Source organism: Ursus arctos, unplaced genomic scaffold (assembly GCF_023065955.2).
Source record: "Ursus arctos isolate Adak ecotype North America unplaced genomic scaffold, UrsArc2.0 scaffold_40, whole genome shotgun sequence".
In the NCBI taxonomy this organism is placed as follows: domain Eukaryota; kingdom Metazoa; phylum Chordata; class Mammalia; order Carnivora; family Ursidae; genus Ursus; species Ursus arctos.
This window is the reverse complement of record NW_026623057.1, coordinates 1,040,467-1,061,849: the sequence shown is the minus strand read 5'-3', so window position 1 is coordinate 1,061,849 and position 21,383 is coordinate 1,040,467. Positions and strand designations below refer to the sequence as shown.

The 21,383-nt window shown below is 53.5% G+C and overlaps 1 long non-coding RNA gene across 1 annotated transcript in view; it reads left to right on the top strand.

Annotated features, from left to right (window-relative positions):
* Positions 1 to 18,676, top strand: part of LOC130542701 (uncharacterized) — a 60,802-nt gene extending 42,126 nt beyond the window's left edge. The window contains exons 11-14 of the long non-coding RNA XR_008957416.1: positions 1,647 to 1,785; positions 16,382 to 16,546; positions 17,600 to 17,801; positions 18,368 to 18,676. This is a non-coding gene — a long non-coding RNA (uncharacterized LOC130542701). The remainder of the gene's footprint in view (positions 1 to 1,646; positions 1,786 to 16,381; positions 16,547 to 17,599; positions 17,802 to 18,367) is intronic.
* The last annotated feature ends 2,707 nt before the right edge of the window (positions 18,677 to 21,383 follow it).

Genomic DNA, 21,383 nt, shown 5'->3' with positions numbered 1-21,383 from the left:
ACCTCATTGTCCTTTGGATTTACATTTTCCTGATGATGGGTGATGGTGAACATCTTTTCACGGGACTGTTGGCCATTTGTATTTCTTCTTTGGAGAAATGTCTGTTCATGTCTTCTGCCTGTTTTTTAACTGAATTATTTGTTTTTTGGGGGTCGAGTAGTATCAGTTCTATGTTTTGGACACTATCCTTTTATTGCATATGATCTTTGCAAACATCTTCTCCCTTTGAGTAGGTTGTCTTATTATTTTTACGTTTTCATTGTTCTTCTGCCATGTGGAAACTTTTTATTTTGCTCTATTCCCAATAGTTTATTTTTGCTTTCATTTCCTTTGCCTCAGGAGACAGTCTAGAAAAACGTTGGTATGGTCCATGTCAAGAAGTTACTGTCTTCCCTCCTGTAGAATTTTTGTGGATTTAGGTCTCCTATTGAGGTCTTGAAACTGTTTTGTGTTTGTCTGTATTGTGTAAGAAAGCAGTCTAATTTCATTCTTTTGTGCGTAGCTGTCTAGTTTTCCCAACACCATTTGTTGTAGAGACTGTCCTTTTCCCTTTTGATATCATTGCTTGCCTTGTGGAAGATTCATGGACCACATAATTGTGGGTTTCTGTCTGAACTTGTATCCTGTTCCTTTGGTCGCTGTGTCTATTTTTGTGCCGTACTCTCTTGTTAGGATGACTGCAGCTTTGTAGTATAACCTGAAATCTGAAATTGTGAGTCCTCCAGCTTTGTTTTTCTTTTCCACATTGCACTGGCTGTTCAGTATCTTTAGTGGTTCCATACAAATGTTTAGGATTGTTTATTCGAGGTCTTTTATTCTTTAATTTAAATTCAATTAGCCAACTTACAGTACATCATTAGTTTCAGATGTAGTCTTCAATAAATTACCAGTCGTGTGGAACACCCAGTGCTCATTGTATTGTGTGACCTCCTTAATGCCACTCACCCAGTTACCCCCCCCCCAACTTCTCCTCCAGCAATCATCAGTTTGTTGCGATAGTTAAGAGTCTATCATGGGTTTTCTCCCTCTGATGACTTCCCTTTCTATTTTCCCTCCCTATGGTCTTCTTCCCTGTTTCTGATATTCCACATAGGAGTGAAAGCATATGATCATTGTCTTTCTTTCATTGGCTTATTCCACTCAGCATAATACCTTCCAGCTCCACCCAGGTCGGTGTGATGGTAAGTATTCATCCTTTCTGATGGCTGAGTAATATTCCATTATATATATGATCCACATCTTCTTTATCCATTCATCTGTCCATGCTCATCTGCACTCTTTCCACAGCTTGTCTATTATGGATATTGCTGCTATGAACACTGGGGTTCATGTGTCCCGTCTTCACTACCTCTGTCTCTTTGGGGTAAATCCCCAGTAGTGCAATTGCTGGGACATAGGGTAGCTTTATTTATAACGTCTTGAGGAAACTCCGTACCATTTTCCAGAGTGGCTGTACCGGACTGCATTCGCACAGGGGTGTAAGAGGGTTCCCGTTTCTCCACATCCTCTCCAACATGTATAGTTTCATGTCTTCTTATTTTTAGATATTCGGCCTCGTGTGATATGGCATCTATAGGGGTTTAGATTTGCATTTCCCTGAAGCCAAGTGATATGAAGCATTTATGCATGTATCTTTTGGTCACCAGTACATCGTCATCAGTGAAATGACTTCCCATTTTAATCCATCTCAAGACCTAAAGCTGGGTAAGGCACTGAAGCTGGATGATGCCATCGGTTGGAATTGTGGAGAATTTCAAAAGATCTCCATGGAGAGCAAGTTTAAAGGTCAGTGTGAAGCTACTAATTGGATCCGGGGAGATCTCTGAAAGTGGGGGTTCCCTGGGATGGGCTGAGGGGGGCCCTCCGATTTTCCTGCTATGAATCCTTTCTGCAGCCCCAAACGGACAGTTTCCTGCAGTGGGGCAGGCTGAGTCCTCTAGTCGTGCAGAGGTGAGCCCAATGCCTGGTACCTTGGAGGCCGGCAAACGGGGAGGGGACCCTCAGCAGAAGACCCAGGGTTAGGTTAGGCCTCAAGAGACAGCAGGTGCGAACTGCCCAGTGCTCAGAGAACTCCCAGGCCGACTGAGATGAGGGCACAAGGGCGGGTGACTGTGAGCCTTGGGGTTTGATCCGGAAGGGCTCACAAAGGTCGGGGTTCACCAGCAGGGGCTCTGAGGGGGTGTCCCAGTTCTCTTGCCCTGAATGCTCTATTGTGCCCCAAAACGGTACAGTTTCCTGTGGGCTGCAGGCTGAGTCCTACGGTGGGGCTTGGGTGTCGCCAATCCCCCGGAGTTGGGCGCCAGGATCCTGGGGAGGGGCCCCTCTGTGGCCAAACTAGGGTAAGGGTTAGGGTCCAGGGGCCCGGCAGGGCCAATCTAGCAAGCTGTGCGGCGAGCTCCGTGGAGGGCTGAGATGAGGCCATGGGGGAGGGTGAGCATGGGCCTCAGGGTTGGGGCACGGGGGTTGCCAAAGGTGGGGACGGGCTCCGGGGGCCTCCCCAAGTTCTCGTGCCCTGTATGCTCTGTAGCGCCCCAAGGGGCACGGTTTCCTGTGGACTGGCAAGCTGAGTCCTGAGGCGGGGCACAGGTATCCCAATTCCCCGGGGCTGCGGTGTAAGGCTCCTGGGGAGGCCGCCAAACCCGCGGCTGACCTAGGGTTAGGGTTAGGCCCCAGGAGCCCCGCAGGCCCGATCTGCTGGCTGTATGGTGAGCTACACAGGCTGAGGTGAGGGTGTGGGGAGGGTGAGCGTGGGCCTCAGGGTTGGGGTGCGGGAGGCCGCCAAAGTTCGCTGGGGGCTCAGGGGGGCCCTCCTGGTTCTCCCGCCCTGAATGCTCTATGGCCTCCCAAGGGGCACGGTTTCCTGCAAGGTGGCAGACTGAGTCCTGCGGTGGGGCTCAGGTGTCCCGAATCCCCGCGGCTGCGGCTCCAGGCTCCTGGGGAGGGGCCCCTCCACAGATGAACTAGGGTTAGGGTTGGGGCCCAGGAACCCCGCAGGCCAGATCTGCCCGCTATATGGCGAGCTCTGCCACGGGTTGAGGTGAGGGTACGGGGTGGGGTGAGCATGGGCATCAAGGTTGGGGCTTAAGGATCGCTGAAGTTCTCCGGGGGCTCTGGGGGCCCTCCCGGTTCTCCCACCCTGAATGCTCTACAGACTCCCAAGGGGCACGGTTTCCTGCGGGGTCGCAGGCTTTGTCCTGCAGTGGGGCTCAGGTGTCCCCAGTCCCCGGGGCTGCGGCACTGGGCCCCGGGGGAGGGGCCCTCCCTAGCTGACCTAGGGTCAGGACTAGGCCCCAGGAACCGGGCAGGACTGATCTGCCGGCTCTGCGACGAGCTTGGTGGCAGGCTGAAGGGAAGGCGCGGGGCGGGATGAGCGTGGGCCTCAGAGTTGGGGTGTAGGGGGCCGCCGAGGATCGCTGGGGGCTCAGGGGGGCCCTACTAATTCTGCACGGGATGCTCTGCGGCGTCCCAAGGGGCATGGTTTCCTGAGGGGTGGCAGGCTGAGTCCCGTGGTGGGGCTCAGGTGTACCCAATCCCCGGGGTTAGGGTACGGATTAGGGTACGGGTTAGGGTTAGTGTACGGGTTACAGTTAGTGTTCGGGTGAGGGTAGGGGTTAGGGTTAGGGTAAGGTGAGGTTACGGGTTAGGGTTGGCTTTAGGGGTTGCAGGTTAGGGGTTATGGGTTACGGTACGGATTAGGGTTTAGGGTACGGGTTAGGGTTTAGGGTTTGGGTTTAGTGTACGGGTTAGGGTTAGGGTACGGGTTAGGGTATGGGTTAGGGTTTGGGTACAGGTTAGGGTACGCGTTAGGGTACAGTTTAGGGACGGGTTAGGGTACGGTTTAGGGTGCAGGTTAGGGTTAGGATATGGGTTAAGGTTAGGGTATGGGTTAGGGTTAGGGTACGGGTTAGGTTACGGTTTAGGATTAGGGTTAGGGTACAGGTTAGGGTGAGGGTATGGATTAGGGTATGGGTTAGGGTTAGGGTATGGGTTATCGTTAGGGTTACGTTTTGTGTTAGGGATAGGGTACGGGTTTGGGTTTGGGTGTGGTTTAGGGTATGGGTTAGGATACGGGTTAGGTTTAGGTTAGGGTTAGGGTTAGGGTACGGTTTAGGGAATGGGTTAGGTTTAGGGTACGGTTTAGGGTTAGGGTATGGGTTAGGGTACAGGTTAAGTTACTAGTTAGGGTTAGGGTTCGGGTTAGGGTATGGGTTCGGGTCCGGGTTAGGGTTAGGGTACGGGTTAGGGTAAGGGTTAAGGTACGGGATAGGCTGCAGGTTAGTGTTAAGGCAGGGTACTGGTTAGGGTTAGGGTTTAGGGTTAGGGTTAGTATACGGGTAGTGTTAGGCTACAGGTTAGCGTACCGGTTAGGGTACGGGTTAGGTTCAGGGTTTAGGGTTTAGGGTTAGGGTACGAGTTAGGGGACGGTTTAGGGATAGTGTTAGGGTATGGGTTTGGGTTAGGGTTAGGGTACGGATTAGGGTACGTGTTAGGGTTAGGGTACAGGATAGGGTATGTGTTACGGTTAGAATACGGGTTAGGGTACAGGTTAGGGTACGGTTTAGGGTTAGGGTAAGGGTTAGGGTACGGGTTAGGGTTAGGGTACGGGTTATGGGTAGGTTTAGGGGAAGGTGTAGGGTTGAGGGTAGGGTTAGGTTTAGGGGTTAGGGTTAAGGTTAGGGTTTAGGGTTTAGGTTTAGAGTTAGGGTTAGGGTTAGACCCCAGGAGGCCAGCAGGCCTGATCTGCCAGCTCTGCGGTGAGCGGTGGGAAGGGCTGAGGTGAGGGCGCTGGCGATGGGAGCGTGGGTCTCAGCGTTTTGGCGTGGGGGGCCTTCGAAGGTCATCGGTGGCTCGGAGGGCCCTGCCCGTTCTCCCACCCTGAATGAATGGCGGTACCCCTAGCGGCTCGGGTGCCAGCGGGGCAGCAGGGTGAGTTCGGTGCTGAGGCTCGGGGGTCCCCAATCCCCAGCGTTCAGCGCCAGTCCCCTTGAGAGGGGCCCCTCGGGGGCCAAACTAGGGTTAGGGATTGCCCCCAGGAGGATGACAGGCCCGATCCGCCAGCTGTGCAGTGAGCGGAGGGGCGGGCCGAGGTGAGGGCACTGGCGAGTGGGAGCATGGGCCAAAGCATTTTGACTCAGGGGCATTCAGAGTTTGCCAGCGTCTCGGAGGGCCCTGCCTGTTCCTCCGCCCTGAATGACTGGTGGTGCCCCTCGCGGCCCAGGTGGCAGCAGGGCGGCAGGGTGAGTCTGGTGCTGGGGCGCGGGGGTCGCCAATCCCCGGCTTTGTGGTGCAGGCCCTTTGGGAGGGGCCCCTCGGGGGCTGACCTAGGGTTAGGGTTAGCCCCCAGAAGGCCGGCAGGCCCTATCTGCCCACTGTGCGTCGAGCGGAGGGGCGGGCCCTGGTGAGGGCGCTGGTGAGCGGGAGCCTGGGCCCAAGCGTTTTGGCGTGGGGGCCCTTTGAAGGACGCTGGGGGCTCAGATCGCCCTGCACGGTCCCCCCCCTGAATGACCAGTGGTGCCACTGGCGGCCCGGGTGGTTGCGGGGCGGCAGGGTAAGTCCAGCACTGGGGCTTGGGGGTCGCAAATCCCCAGCGTTGTGGCGCCAGGCCCCTTGGAAGGGGCCACTTGGGGGCCGACCTAGGGTTAGGGTTAGCCCCCAGAAGGCCGGCAGGCCCGATCCGCTGCTGTGCGGCGAGCGGATGGGCGGGCCGAGGTGAGGGCGCTGGCGAGGGGGAGCGTGGGCCCCAGTGTTTTGGCACAGGCTGCTATCGAAAGTCGCCGAGGGCTCAGAGGGCCCTGCCCATTCTCCCGCCCTGAATGATCAGCGGCACCCTAGGGGCCCGGGTGTCGGCGGGGCATAAGAGTGAGTCCAGCGTTGCGACTCGGTGGTCCCCAATCCCCGGCGTTGCGGCGCCAGGCCCCTTGGGAGGGACCCCTCGTGGGCCGATCTAGGGTTAGGGTTAGCCCCCAGGAGGCTGGCAGGCCCGATCCGCTGCTGTGCGGGGAGCGGAGGGGCGGGCCGAGGTGAGGGCGCTGGCGAGCAGGAGCGTGGGCCCCAGCGTTTTAGCGCGGCTGCTATCGAAGTTCACCGAGGGCTCAGAGGGCCCTGCCCATTTTCCCACCCTGAATGAACGACGGCAGCCCTAGCAGCCTGGGTGGCGGCGGGGCGGCAGGGTAATTCCGGTGCTGAGGCTTGGGGGTCCCCAATCCCCGGCGTTGTGGTGGCAGGCCCCTTCAGATGGGCCCCTCTGGGGCCAACGTAGGGTTAGAGTTACCCCCAGGATGCCGGTAGGCCGGATCCACCAACTCTGCAGTGAGCGGAGGGGCGGGCCGAGTTGAGGGCACTGGTGAGCGCGAGCTTGGGACCCAGCGTTTTGGTGCGGATGACCTTCGAAAGTCGCCAGAGTCTCGAGGGCCCTGCCTGTTTACCAACCCTGAATGACCGGCGACGCCCCAGCAGGCCCGGTGTGGGCTTGGCGGCAGGGTGATTCCTGCGCTGCAGCTCGGGGGTCCCCAATCCCCTGAGTTCGGTGCCAGGCCCCTTGGGAGGGGCCCCTCGGGGGCTGACCAAGGGTTAGAGTTAGCTCCCAGGAGGCCGTCAGGCCCAATACTCCGGCTAGGCCGTGAACGGAGGGGCGGGCCAAGGTTAAGGCGCTGGCGAGCGAAAGCGTGGGCCCTGGCGTTTTGGCACAACGGGCCTTTGAAGATCACCGGGGCCTCGGAGGGCCCTGCCTGTTCTCCCACCCTGAATGAAAGGCAGCACCCCTAGCGGCCTGAGTGGCGGCGGGGCTGCAGGGTGAGTCCGACGCTGGGGCTCGGTCGTCCCCAATCCCCGGCATTGTGGCGCCAGGTCCCTTGGGAGGGACGCCTCGGGGGCCGACCTAGGGTTAGGGTTAGCCCCCAGGAGGTCGGCAGGCCTGATCTGCCGGCTGTGCAGCAAGCGGAGGGGCGGGCCAAGGTGAGGGCGCTAGCGAGAGGGAGTGTGGGCCCAAGCGTTTTGAAGTGGGAGGCCTTCAAACGTCGCTGGGGGCTCGAAGGGCCCTGCCCCTCCTCCCGCCCTGAATGACTGGAGGCACCCCTAGCGGCCTGAGTGGCGGCGGGGCAGCAGGGTGAATCTGGCGCTGAGGCTCAGGGGTCCCCAATGCCCGGCGTTGCGTCTCCAGGCCCCTTGGGAGGGGCCCTTCCGGGGCCGACCTAAGGTAAAAGTTAGCCCCTGGAGCCTGGCAGGCACGATCTGCCGTCTGTGGCGAGCGGAGACGCGGTCGAAGATCAGGGAGCTGACGAGCGGGAGAGTGGGCCCCAGCGTTTTGGCGCTGGGGGCCTTCGAAGGTCACCGGGGCAGGGAGGGCCCTGCCTGTTCTCCCACCCTGAATGATCGGTGGTGCCCTAGCGGCCCGGTGTTGGCGGGGTGGAAGGGTGAGTCCAGGGTTGCGACTCGGGGGTCCCCAATCCCTGGCGTTCCGTGGCAGTCCCTTTGGGAGGGGCCCCTCGGGGGCCAACCTAGGGTTAGGGTTAGCCCCCAGGAGGCCGGCAGGCTCAATCCACCGGCTCTGCGGCGAATGGAGGGGTGAGCCAAGATGAGGTCGCTGGTGAGTGGGAGCGTGGGCCCCAACATTTTGGCTTGGGGGGCCTTCGAAGGTCACAGGGGGCTCGGAGGGCCCTGCCCGTTCTCCCGCCATGAAGGACCGGCGACGCCCCCAGCGCCCCGGGTGGCGGCGGGGTGGCAGGGTCAGTCCGGCGCTGGGGCTCGGGGGTCCCCAATCCCCAGCGTTGCAGCGCCAGGCCCTTTGGGAGGGGCCCCTCGGGGACTGTCCTAAGGTTAGGTTAGCCCCCAGGAGGCCGGCAGACCCGATCCGCCGGCTGTGCGGTGAGCGGAGGGATGGACCGTGGTAGGGCGCAGTCGAACCGTAGCGTGGTATCCAGCATTTTGGCGTGGGGGGCCTTCGTATTTCACCAGGGGCTCAGAGGGCCCTACCGGTTATCCCGCCCTGAATGACCGGCGGCGCCCCTAGCGGCCCGCGTGGCGGCGGGGCGGCAGGGTGAGCCCGGCGCTGCGGCTTGCAGGTCCCCAATCCCTGGCGTTGCGGCACCAGGCCTCTTGGGAGAGGCCACTCTGGGGCCCACCTAGGGTTAGGGTTATCCCTGAGGAGCCTGGCAGGCTGGATCCGCCGGCTGTGCAGCTGGGGGGGGGGGGGCGGGCCGAGGTGAGGGCGCTGGAGAGCGGGAGCGTGGGCCTCAGCGTTTTGGCGCGGGGGACCTACGAACGTCGCCGGGGGCTCGGAGGGCCCTGCCCGTTCCCCCACCCTAAATGACCGGCGGCGCCCCAAGTGGCCTGGGTGGTGGCGGAGCGGCAGGTTGAGTACATTGCTGGGGCTCAGGGGTCCCCATCCCGGGCCTTGCGGGGCCACGCCCCTTGGGAGTGGACCCTCAGGGACTGACCTAGGGTATGTGTTAGCACCCAGGAAGCCAGCAGGCCCGATCTGCCGCTGTGCAGCGAGCGGAGGAGTGGGCTGAGGTGAGAGCGCTGGCGAGCGGGAGCATAGTACCCAGCGTTTTGGCACGGGGGGCCTTGGAAGGTCTCCAGGGCCTAGTTGGGCCTTACCCGTTCTCCTGCCCTGAATGACCGGTGGCGCCCCTAGGGGCCCAGGTGGCGGTGGGGCGGCATGGTGAGTCCGGCGCTGTGGCTCCGGAATCCCCAATCCCAGGCGTTGCGGCGCCAGGCCCCTAGGATGGGCCCCTCGGGGGGAAAACCTAGGGTTAGGGTTACCCTCCAGGAGGCGGCAGGCTCAATCCGCCGCCTGTGCGGCAAGTGGAGGGGTGGGCCGAGGTCAGGTCGCTGGAGAGCAGGAGCGTGGGCCCCAGCGTTTTGGCTGTGGGGGCCTTTGAAGGTCACTGGGGGCTCGGAGGGCCCTGCCTGTTCTCCTGACCTGAATGACTGACGGCGCCCCTAGCGGCCCGGGTGGCAGCGGGGCAGCAGGGTGAGTCCGGCGTTATGGTTCGGGGATCCCCAATCCCCAGCGTTGCGGCGCCAGGCCCCTTGGAGGGAACCCTCTGGGGCCGACCTACGGTTAGAGTTAGCCCCCAGGAGGCCGGAAGTCCCGATCCACCGGCTGTGCGGTGAGCGGAGAGGTGGGCCGAGTTGAGGGCGCTGTCGAGCGTGAGCATCGGCCCCGGCGTTTTGGCGCGGATGGCATTCGAAAGACGCCGGAGTCTTGAGGGCCCTGCCGGATCTCCCACCGTGAATAACCGGCGACGCCCCAGCAGGCCCGGTGTCGGCTTGGCGGCAGGGTGAGTCCGGCGCTGCAGCTCAGGGGTCCCCAATCCCCTGCGTTTGGCGCCAAGCCACTTGGGAAGGGCGCCTTGGGGGCCGACCTAGGGTCAGGCTTAGCCCCCAGGAGGCCGGCAGGCCCGATCCCTCTGCTGTTCCACGAGCGGAGGGGCAAGCCGATGTGAGGGCGCTGGCGAGGGAAGCGTAGGCCCAAGCATTTGGCAGGGGGGGCCTTAGAAGGTCGCCGGGCCTCGGAGGGCCCTGCCAGTTCTCCCGCCATGAATGATCAGCAGCGCCCCTAGCGGCCCGGGTGACGGCGGGGCGGCAGGATGAGTCCGGCGCTGGGGCTCGGGGGTCCCCAGTCCCCAGCGTTGCAGCGCCAGGCCCCTTGGGAGGGGCCCCTCAGGGGCCGACCTAGGGTAAAGGTTAGCCCCTGGAGGCCGGCAGGCACGATCCGCCCTCTGGGGCGAGCGGAAGTGCGGTCGAAGATCAGGGATCTGGCGAGCGGGAGAGTGGGCCCCAGCTTTTTGGCGCTGGGGGCCTTCGAAGGTTACCGGGGCAGGGAGGGCCCTGCCTGTTCTCCCGCCCTGAATGATCGGCAGTGCCCTAGTGGCCCGGGTGTCGGCGGGGCGCAAGGGTGAATCCAGCATTGCGACTCTGGGGTCCCCAATCCCCGGCATTCGGCGGCAGTCTCTTTGGGAGGGGCCCCTCGGGGGCCGGCCTAGGGTTAGGGTTAGCCCCCAGGAGGCCGGCAGCCCCGATTCGCCAGCTGTGCAGCGAGCGGAGGGCGGGCCGAAGTGAGGGCGCAGGTTAGCGGGAGCATGGGCCCCATCGTTTTGGCGTGGGGGTCCTCTGAAGGTCGCTGGGGGCTCCTAGGGCCCTGCATGTTCTCCCGCCCTGAATGACCAGCAGTGCCCCTAGTGGCCCGGGTGGCGGCAGTGCGGCAGGGTGAGTCCGGCGCTGTGGCTCAGAGGTCCACAATCCCCAGCATTCCCGCGCCAGACCCCTTGGGAGTGGCCCCTCTTGGGCCGATCTTGGGTTAGGGTTAGCTCCCAGGAGGCCGGCAGGCCCAATACGCCGGCTAGATGGCGAGCGGAGGGATGGGCTGAAGTAAAGGCGCTGGTGAGCGGGAGCGTGGGCCCCCGCGATTTGGCGCGGGGGGCCTTTAAAGTTAACTGGGGGCTCAGAGGGCCCTGCCCCTTCTCCCGCCCTGAATGACCGGCGGCACACCTACCGGCCCGGGTGGTGGCACGGCGGCAGGGTTAGTCCGGTGTGAGGCTCGAGGGTCCCCAATCCCCAGCGTTGCAGTGCCAGGCTCCTTGGGAGGGGCCTCTCTGGGGCCGGCCTAGGGTCAGGGTTAGCCCCCAGGAGGCTGGCAGGCCCGAACCGCCGGCTGTGCGCCAAGTGGAGCACAGGCCCAGGTGAACGTGCTGGCAAACCGGAGCGTGGGCCCCAGCGTTTTGGTGCCGGGGGCCTTTGAAAGTCGCCGTGGGCATGGTGAGCATTGCCCGTTCTCCCTCCCTGAATGAACGGCGGTACCCCTAGCGGCTCGTGTGCCAGCGGTGCGGCAGGGTGAGTCTGGTGCTGTGGCTCGGGGGTCCCCAATCCCTGGCGTTGTGGCAGCAGGCCCCTTTGGAGGGGCTCCTCTCTTGGGCCGACTTAGGGTTAGAGTTAGCCCCCAGGAGGCTGGCAGGCCCGATCCGCCAGCTGTGCGGAGAGCGCAGAGCGGAGGGGCGGGCCGAGGTGAGGGTGCTGGCAAGCTCCAGCGTGGGCCCCAGTGTTTTGGCGCAGATGGCCTTCAAAATTCACCGGAGTCTTGAGGGCTCTGCCCGTTCTCCCACCCTGAATGACCAGCGACGCACCAGCGGGCCCGATGTCGGTGGGGAGGCAGGGTGAGTCGTAGACATGAGTTGAAAGATGGCTTTGATACAATTTTTTTTTAAGTTTTTTTTTAATATTATGTTAGTCACCATACAGTACATCCCGGGTTTCCAATGTAAAGTTCGATGATTCATTAGTTGCGTATGACACCCAAGGCACCATGCAATACGTGCCCTCCTTACTACCCATCACCAGTCTATCCCAATCCCCCACCGCAATCCTCTCTGAAGCCCTCAGTTTGTTTCTCAGAGTCCATGGTCTCTCATGCTTCATTCCCCCTTCTGATTACCCCTCTTTCTTTATCCCTTTCTTCCCCTACCGATCTTCCGAGGTCTTATGTTCCATAGATGAGAGAAATCATATGATAATTGTCTTTCTCTGCTTGACTTATTTCACTTAGCATTATCTCCTCCAGTGCCGTCCATGTTGCAGCAAATGTTGAGAACTCGTTCTTTCTGTTACCTGAGTAATATGCCATTGTATATATGGACCACAACTTCTTACTCCAGTCATCTCTTGAAGGGCATGTCGGTTCCTTCCACGATATTGTGGACATTGCTGCTATGAACATTGGGGTGCATATGGCCCTTCTCTTCACCACGTCTGTATCTTTGAGGTAAATACCCAGTAGTGCAATGGCTGGATCATAGGGTAGCTCACTTTTTAACTTTTTAAGGGACCTCTACACTGTTTTCCAGAGTGGCTATACCAACTTGCATTCCCACCAACAGAGTGGGAGGGATCCCCTTTCTCCACATGCTCTCCAACAATTGTTGTTTCTTGCCTTGTCAATTTTTGCCATTCTAACTGGCATAAGGTATTATCTCAGTGTGGTTTTGATTTGAATTTCCCTGATGGCTAATGATTTTGAACATTTTTTCATGTGTCTGTTAGCCATTTGTACATCTTCATTGGAAAAGTGTCTGTTCACATCTTCTGCCCATATTATAATTTGCTTATTTTTTTGTGTATTGAGTTTGAGGAGTTCTTTGTAGATCTTGAATACCAGTCTTTTATCTATAATGTCATTTACAAATAAATTCTCCCATTCCGTGGGCTGGTGCTTAGTTTTTTTTACTGTTTCCTTGGCAGTGCAGAAGCTTTTTGTCTTGATGAAGCCCCACAAATTCGTTTTATCTTCTGTCTCTCTTGCCTTTGGATATGTGTCATGAAAAAGTTTACTTTGGCCGATGTCGTGGAGGTTGCTGCCTATGTTCTCCTCTAGGATTTTGATGGATTCCTGTCTCACTTCGAGGTCTTTCATCCATTTGGAGTTTATTTTTGTGTATGGTGTGAGTGAGTGGTCATGTTTCATTCTTTTGCATGTAGCTGTCCAATTTTCCCAGCACCATTTATTGAAGAGTCTTTTTCCCACCGGATGTTTTTTCCTGCTTTATCAAAGATTAGTTGCCCAAAGAGCTGAAGGTCCATTTCTGGGTTCTCTATTCTGTTCCATTGGTCTATGTGTCTGTTCTTGTACATGCTGTCTTTGTGATCACAGCTTTGTAGTACAGCTCGAAATCCGGCATTATGATGCCCTCAGCTTTGTTTTTCCTTATCAACAGTTCCTTGGAGATTTGGGGCCTTTTCTGGTTCCATACAAATTTAAGGACTATTTGTTCTTTGAAAAATGTCATCGGTACTTTGATCAGGATAGCATTGAATGTGTAGATTGCTCTGGATAGCATGGACATTTTAACTATGTTAGTTCTTCTGATCCATGAGCATGGAATATTATTCCATCTTTTCTTGTCTTCCTCAATGTCTTTCAAGAGTGATTTGTAGTTTTAGAATACAGATCCTTTAAGTCTCGGTTAACTTAATGCAAAGGTAACATATGGTTTTTGGTGCTCTTGCAAATGGGATGGATTCCCTAATTTCTCTTTCTTCAGTCGCATTATTTGTTTATAGAAATGCAACTGATTTCTGAGCATTGATTTTGTATCCTGCCACATTGTTCTTTCTTAAAGACTGGTTAATGGCCCTTTCCTTATGCTTTCATTCCCACTCGGAAACATGCATCCATCATCGTGACAGACGTTAGGATTCGGAGGACCCTTTCCATACCCTCTTCTTACTGAGAGTTACGTCTATGGCAGTTTAATTAATGTTCAACACACATACTGGGAAACACTGGTGCCTTCACTAATCGATGTTGCTGTCTCTCTGCACAAACTTGGTTCGCTGAATTAAATAATGGCACTTCCTTTTCCTTTTCACAAAACCTTTTCAAACGGCTTTCCTCCTCATGACAGATGTGAGTTGAGAGATGCTTTCTGTGTAGTGTTCTTAAGTAGTTAAACAAAGGGCATTATCTTGATGCTTGCAGACCCCATTTTGCACAATGCTCCCAATCCATGACACCAGATGTGAGGTGCAAGATGCTTTTATATAGAGTGTTCTCTCCTAGCGTAAAGCAGGTGACACCTTACTTATGCATTCATGGACACTTTTGAAAAACTTGCCACCTTCCTAAGAGAAGATTTGACTTGGACAATGGTGTCTATTCGGTGTTCTGACTGAGATTTGTGAAAATTGCCCTTAAGGTTCATCACACTTTTTGGAAAACTTGGGTGTGTTCATTGGTCCTGATGTTGGTTTGATGTTGCCTTCTATCAACACTGAGTTGGTTCTCACAACTACTTAGATAGGACCTCTCCTTCTGCTTTCACTTGCACTTCTGCAAGTACTTCTTCTTCATTACAGAAGATGTGAATTGGAAGATCTTTTCCCAAGGGTGTCCTTACCTGAGCATACAGCATGTTCCTTACATTTTCATACACACTTTTGGAACATACATCCATCCTCATGAACGTAGATATGATTTGGAATGTTGTCTCTAGATGGTGCTCTTTCAAATCTATGGCAGTTCCCTTAAGGTTCAACACATGTAATGGGAAACCCTGCTCTCTTCACTGATCAATGTTGCCGTCTCTCTACCCAAACTGAACTGACTGATGGCACTTTCTTTTCGTGTTCACACAACCTTTTCTAATGGCTTTCCTCCTTTTCTTTGGAAATTTTGTTTGGAAATTTTAATATGCCTTTCTTAATATTTGATAGAGCAGACAAAACTCGGTCACAAATGTGACCTAATTGACGTCTATGGAACATTCGATAATAAGTGCAGAATACATTATTTTCCAGCGGTCATAGACTATTTACCCAAACAGATGATATGTTGGACCATGAATCATGTCTACATTTTAAAATACTGAAAGTAACTAGATTCTATTCTTAGGCCTCCAAGGAATAGAGCCCTAGTCCTCATCAAAAGAAGACCAGGCAGTCCCTCTATGTTTAAAAATTCAATGTAACTTTGCTGCATATCTTAAGGGTCAGAGAGGGGATCGCAGTGGATATTTGCCACCTTTTCTACATCAGGGCTCACACACAATGGCCCTTTGTCTCTGAAGAACACTGACTATTCTAACATAGACAGGAGTTAAGCCTCCTATCAGAGTTCTGCATGTGCCAGCCACACCTGGCAGCCTTGGCCTGGGCCCACCACCACCTCCCTCCAGCTTTCCTTCTTGGTGGCATTGAGTTAAGGGAGTCAACATAGCCATATGGAGATGGGAGCTCCCCTCTCCTAGTGATGATGGTGCTATTGTCCCCACCAGTCTATCAACATGATTTCTGAGAGAATTACGACACAATAGCAGCTTCTTGACCTTCCTTAAGGTTTAAAAATCATCTTGTGAGTCATCTTTTCAAAAAACGGTTTCACCATGTGTTCTTTTCTCTGGAAAAGAAATAGACCCAATGGTAATTATGGCTCCTGAGCACCTGCTCTTGGGAGATTGCATAGTGGCTCTGTGTAGCATTCTCCCTCTTAAACTTCTCAACTAGGGTGTATACAGAATGAGTCCCATTTCCTAGATGGATAGACAAGGGCTCAGAGATTATATGAATTACAGAGGATTTTAGTGTCAGAAACCTAAGTGGGATCTCCAAACTGACTCCAAAACCCTTGTTCTTCCATACAGGGTACCATTTCACTCTTACCTCTGGTCTTGTTGATCTGGAAACCTAGGAAGTATTAGGATTTTCTTGTTGTGTGGCCAAATGGAATGAATTCGGCTGCCTTTTCACCTCTGCCCATCATGACCATGAAGATAATTATCTCAGTGGAGGACCTTTGAGTAAGAGACTTAAAGATCCCTTAGAATAGAGATACTATACTATTTTTCTGATATTAAAGTGCCTGAAAGAACTATCCTTTTTTAATTGATGGAAGCTCTTGGTGGAAAGGTTGGAAAGACTATTTGAAAACACTCAGCCTCTTCTACAGAGTGAGACAATGCCTCTAAAGATTGCTAAAATATTCCCTTACCTCTGATTATTTACTTCCCAACTATCGCAGTGTTTCTATGTTAGGATTACGATTTCCATGAGGCAAAAGTTACGGAGAAAGAACTTAGTGTATCCAGGGGCACTTTCGTATTGTGACAGTGAGCTATTCTGTTGTATTCTGTAGTCCAAGGGAATGGTGCCAGACATCTCTAAGATGTCTAAAATTCTGACTGTAAATGATCTCTATGCTTCAGAGATTTGGGCAGGACAAGGGAGGAGTCCAGAGACCGTAAACGCCTCTGTTACCTGTGTTGACCATGGAGCAGGTAACCTTCTGTAGGGGTCCTTTTGATGTCTCTGAGCTATGGGAAAGGTGCTTTCATCTCAAGCTCCTCCATTTGGTAGTGGTGATAAGGATAAGAGTAATTTTTATCTCATACCATCTGTGGGCCCTGATCTTGACCTCCTAGGGAAACCCTCCTTTATCATTTCACCCAGCTCAAAATGACCGGGCAAACCCTCAAAGCATGGGCCCTATTTCTGCCCCCAGCACATATTGTCCATCTGTTTCAAAAAGAAAAAAGAGAACAAAAAAATGCCCTTGCCAACATCAAGGTGAGAACACAAAAGAACCTCTCTGTCCCCCGTAAGATTAAAGTCATACCGACTTGTACATACTGAAAAGATAAGAAAAGTCTGTCACTTTCTGGAATCTTCTGCCTCATCGTGATGGGTAACTGTACCTAACACAAAACAGAACAAATATATAACCCTGCCCTAAATGTTCCTTCCCTGGAGCACTCCCTTCTTTGTGAAGACTGTGTCTCCCAGGCATCTGACCTGACTTGGGTTTGAATAAAACTCTCTTCATTTCTCTCTAAAATGTTTTAAAATGTTCCTTCCTTTAGTGTTGACAATAACACTATGTTTTCTTTTCAAGTGAAAAATAAATGTTCCTGGTTCACAACCGTGACAGCACAGAAGGCCGGCTGTTCCTCCTGGCCCCTACCCTGCAGAACCAAGCATGTGTATATAGATTCCAGCACAAATGGGCTCATCCTAGAAGGATGCTTTGAAGGTCTGAGAAGCACTATCCACTCCATGGGTGAGACAAGAAGGCAAAGCTATTCCCGCTTGGAGCATTCCTTTTGGGGCTTAAAATTGCCTTGGACATGCATGAAAGCATTGCCATTTCCTAAAGCCCAAAGCTGGAACAGTCTGAGAGCAGCTGACCTAGCCAGAATCCAGGCACACACCTGTAGGAAGGGTTGGTGCAGAAGGGAAGGGGCAGGGCTCTGAGGGTGTTCTGCAGCTAGAGGGGTCCGCGGAAGGGGCAGAGTGTGTGTGTGTGTGCGCGCGCGCACGCGCGTGCTTGGGGCCCTGCCCGTGATCACAGTCATGCCTGCGCTGGGCATTGAGCCAAGGAGGCAGGTCTTGGACCCCTTGCACTCCCAGAGTTGTGAGTCATGGGGCCGGTTGCCCCGCATTCAAGGGGATGGAAACCGCACACTCCCAAACCAATCACCCCATGGGGGTGGAGCTACGTCTCTGTGGGCAAACCCAGAGCAGACCTAAGATGCAGACTGGGAACCAGGGAAGGGGAGCTCTGAGAGATTCAAAGTGTGGAGTTCCTGGCTGAGTGAATGCATGCTGTGTGCCTGTGTGGGGCATGGTCTGGGAGTAGGGGCACCCCAGGTGAGAGGTGGGGTTCTGGAAGGGCATGTGGAGGGAGTTCATTTGGAGATTCAGTTGAGTTTTCTTTTTCCCTTGATAGTCTCTTCTGCCTACTCTCTGTCAACTGGCCTTACATAGCAAACCCATGGACTCCAGGGCACCTGCTCAGCAGAGCTTTTGTGGTATTGGTCACAGACATTCCAGGGTTTCACTTGTTCCCCAGCAAGAGCGAGAGTAAGGACCGCACGGTCCCCAACTTCAGTGCGGTGCCCCTGTCCCCTGACACAGTGCAGGTAATGGACCTTGAGCAGTTCCCCAAGTTCAGCAGGGTGTTCCCTGTTCCTTCAGGCACATGTGTGGCACTAGGAAACCCCAGAGCCGTTACCCAACTTCAGCATTGTGCTGCCTGTTCCCTGGGAATGGTGGCAATGGGCTAGAAGATAATTACTACTAAAAGACAAGTCTGTGTTTCCCCTTCTCCCAGAAACTGCAGCAGGCATGCTGGCTTTAGGTCCGAGGAGCCGCCTTCTCCCCACCTGACAACACTTCTCTTCTCTGGCTCCGTGAGACCCGAGGTTTTGAACGTCTGCATCTGAGTCAGTGAGGCAGCTTGACACAGGACACCAGCATTCAGAGAAAGCGGCAGGTCCATTTGGAGAAATGTCATATCCACGTCAGGACTGGAGGTAACACCTCTCATTAACCCACTATCTCCTGGGCTTTTCTCTTTTCTCTAGTTGAGCCATGAAGTAAAACTTTAGTAATAGTGTCAGTGTTCTGAATTTGGTGAAGGAGGTACTTAGTTTCTGAACTTAGAGCACTTTGCAGGGGATCCCATTTTCTCTGTTCATTGACTGCTTATGAATGTATTTTGAACAGCTGTTTCCTAGAAACACTTTCATTAGAAAGGGAAGGTTAGATTTACTCTTTGTGTATTTTTAAGATATACATCTAACAGTGTTTATTCAGTTGGGCCTACGATATGGGTGAGTGGCCACCATTTAGGGTTAGATGGCTTTTTGTCGTCAGATACAGATATGGATGATGTCTTGTCATTTGTCAAAGGTGATGTTTCATCACTGATTAGTCTTTTCATCCCAAGAATTACAATGAGGGTCGAGGGAAAATTCAAAATTATTTAAAGCAGCCTTTTCCTGTTTAAAAGTTAAGCTTGACTATCTAGCTTTACTAGATGTATCAACTCAATATTTTAAGGTGCCATATTCTCTCTGTCATTTCTTTGGTGGTGCAGTCAGAAGGAGAGTCTTTGGGAATTCTTTTGGATAGAGTCATGCTGGTGGCTTCAAGGGGCCTGGTGACGGGAGCCCTGGGCTGAGTTCTGGAACTACTTGCTTGACGCCGGTGAGTCAGGTTATCCCACACAGTTTCTGTTTCCTCCTTATGAGATTGCTGGAAGGTGAAATAAGTCAAGCAGAGAAAGGCAATTTTGATACGGATTCACTCATTCATGGAACAGGAGAAATAGCAGGGAGCTCAGTAGGAGAAGGAAGGGAAGAATGAAGGGTGGGGTAAACAGAAGGGGGAATGAACCACGACAGACTATGGACTCTGGGGAACAAACTGAGGGCTTCAGAGGGGTTTGGTGGGGGATTGGGATAGGCCGGTGATGGGTATTAAGGAGGGCACGTATTGCATGGAGCCCTGGGTGTTGTATGCAAACAATGAATCATGGAACACTACATCAAAAACTAAGGATGTAGTGTATGGTGACTAACATAACATAATAAAAAAAAAATTTAAAAAAGAAAATAAAGAAATTGATGGGAGGTCATATCTGTGGAAAATCTTTTTACACAGAAACTGTTCTGCCTATTGAAGAGCAACTAAAAACGAGGTGATTTGGGCTCTATTATTCTGTAAATAATAATTTTAAAACTCCCTGTCCTAGGGATATGGTATTTTATTGCATAAGGAGGCCTGAGAAGGCTGCAATGAAAGATTGAGATCTCAGAACACGTTCATGTTCCATGCATACATCACTTAACAGTTTGCACAGGTAGGAAGGTAAGTGGAGATAAATATGAAAGAAAGGGAAAGAAGGTGTGAACCATTCATTAGGTAGCCTTCTCCCTTTCTCAGGAAAGCCTTGGGCCAGTGTAATTGTGGAAGAAGAGGGGGAATCCTGGAGCTTTGCAGCAGATGGGGGTTCCAGGTCTGGGTAGAGGTGACGGGTCCCAGAGGAGAGCTGAGTGCATTCTGCAGCAGGGTATGGGCAGGGCGCGCTCCTGGGGTGGCTGTGGTCTCCCATGTGAACGTTGTGACAGGTGAGGGCTGTGAGCTGGTTCCTGGCTGAGGACAGTTGAGGCACAGGTGGAGAGCTGGCCGAGTCCCTTCTTCAGGGCCACCAGCCTCAGCCAGCACACACAGAATCATCGTTTGTCCCTGTCACTCCAATTCAGGCAGTCAGAGTTGCCAGGCCGAGATGTTTGCTGGAGCTTCTTTCCTTGCATGTGTGTGAAGTTTCAAACCTGAAGTGGTGGACATGATGGGTCCTCAGAAAATCCGTAACTCTTTTATTTCCTGCTCTTATATCGACCAGTGAAGTGAATCGGACCGGCTAGTAGAAGGGGCTATCTGTGCGTTTTTATTTCCCAGTTTAATTAAAGAATGGGAAAACAGTCTTGTGAAATATTAAAAGAATCCTTTGTTGGTGTTCATGTCCCCCCGGGGTGGGGGTGCTTACCTGGAGACCCATCCAGGGCTCTGGAAGCTTGACCCGGTGAGTCACTTGCGACTTGAGCTGGGGAATTAATGAAGAAAACAGAATGAATGCTGGAGTTTGCCTGTATAATTTGGACTCAGACACGTCCATGTAGCATCGGAACTCTTCACCCATGAGGCGTGTCGGGATCCCTGAGGTTGTGGGCTTTGCTTTATGGGCTGAGGTTTTGTCTTCATCCTTATCTGGACAAGAGCCATGCCATCTGGCAATGGAGATCCAAATCCTTAGGTGACCATATCATCATCATCATTATCATGATTATTAATTATTATTATTATTTTAAGAAGCAAGAGAGACATTGACTTTGAAATAAAATTATCAAAAGAAAGAACACAAGGTCAAATATATACGTGATGATTGAACTTGTGGTATCTCTCATTGGTGTGGGTCTTGTAGGGCTGCCCGAATGAGAAAGACCAAGGAATTCTATGTGGATAAAAGTGTGCTGTACACAGGGAGTGTTTTATTCCATCATTTGACCTCTCTCTCTGAAGGGAAAATAGAGTGGTGACTGAAGCTTGGTTCTGATTGGAAGGCCTGGGAGGTCAGTGAATCGAAAGAGCAGTGTTCATGCTTACATGGTTCTCAGTGCCCAGTGAGCGAAGTTTGGACGCTTGGACTCGGAAGCATTGGTGTTCAGGGAGGATGTTGTCCGAGTTTGCAGCACATCGAGACACTTGGCTGGTCTGCCTAATTGGGCCAGTTTCTGCCTTTCTAAGGGCAGCTTGAAAGTGGCTTGTAAACCTAGGACATTTGTGGAGTATTCTGCATGGGACCACTGTGTGGGCCAGTGTAGACACAACCCAGGGAATTCCAGAGCTAATGATGAGCACGTTTGTGAGGCTGGAGTTTGCTTCTCTGTGAGAAGGATTGAGCTGGAGTGGAAAGAAGTCTCTGGGTCTTAGGACTCACTGAGCGGATCCAAGCCTGGCAGGGTGCTGAGATCAGATGTCTGTTTCCCAGGATTTTGGCCAGAGGGATATTTGGGCTCTGGGCAGCATCTCTGCTCAGGTTTCTTGGATGAGCACCTCAGGGAAGAGGAGTGAATGTGTGTGCTCACCTGTCATCGAGGAAGGTTTCTGGTTTCAGGTTTCGTGTACAGGTGAATTCCTCATATGGCTCCCTTACCTGATGGTGTTCAGGGTGCAGGAGGTGGATGGACCCCCTTGTCCCGGGCATCCTGGCTGTGTAAGAGTCCTGGGGCACCTTTTCCCCTGGACTTTGGACCAGGAAATTGGGAGCAGTAGGTGATGAAGCCATCAGTTGATGCCTCAGTTTCTTCCCTGCCAAGATGAACTGGAGATTAAAATAAGTGCTATGGAAATATAAAGGAGGAGACAGGACTGGGGGTGCTGAAGGGAAGGTGGGGATGGTGTTTGGTATTCACATAGGGGTCAGGTGGTACTTCACTAGGAGAGTGATGCTTGAGTCAAGATCTAGGGAAGGTCAGTGATATCACATGAAGAGCATTCTAAACAGAATGGAAAGCATGTGCAAAGGCCCCAGGGAAGGAGCATACCAGGTG